The following is a 622-nucleotide window of genomic DNA, read 5'->3' as shown; positions in this document are numbered from 1 at the left end:
GCCTAGTCAAAGTCTGCAACATTGACCAGGCTGTTCTACAACTTGAAATTAAACCACTTTCAATTGTGATGTGGTGGAATGTTCTTAAGTTGAAATTCTGAAAAAAGAGTGAGTGGAAATTCCCTCAAAGTGAAATAAAAACTAATTAACTGATCTTAAAGGTTTGAAGTTGTTGCTACTCGGAGCAAAACAACCATGTTAGGGAGCGATCACTTTTTCCCCACAGGACCAGGTTGGTTTGGATCCTTTTTTTCCCTTAATGAATTAAATCATCTGAAAACGCGTTTTAATTTTTTTGGATTATCCTTTATATTACGTACAGCTGCCTGATGAGCAGAAATATTGAAGGACAAAACAGAATGTTAACAGGTAGATCACTTTTGCATGGCTTTATGCTAAAAAAAAAAAGCTTTTTATTTACATCAGTAAATATGATTTCTTTATGCAGGTTTGACTTACAGCTTTACTTATTTATGTTAATATTAAATGATTMATGTCAGCAGATTGGTGGGTTTGAATCCCAGCCTGGAGTCTTTCTGTTCTGTGTGGCGTTTGCATGTTCTCCCTCTGCATGAATGGGCGACTTTTAGGTTGACTGAAAACTGCAAGTCACCCTTAGGTG

This window comes from Poecilia reticulata, linkage group LG2, assembly GCF_000633615.1.
Source record: "Poecilia reticulata strain Guanapo linkage group LG2, Guppy_female_1.0+MT, whole genome shotgun sequence".
In the NCBI taxonomy this organism is placed as follows: Eukaryota; Metazoa; Chordata; class Actinopteri; order Cyprinodontiformes; family Poeciliidae; genus Poecilia; species Poecilia reticulata.
The sequence above is the reverse complement of the archived record's forward strand: the minus strand, read 5'-3'. Positions refer to the sequence as shown.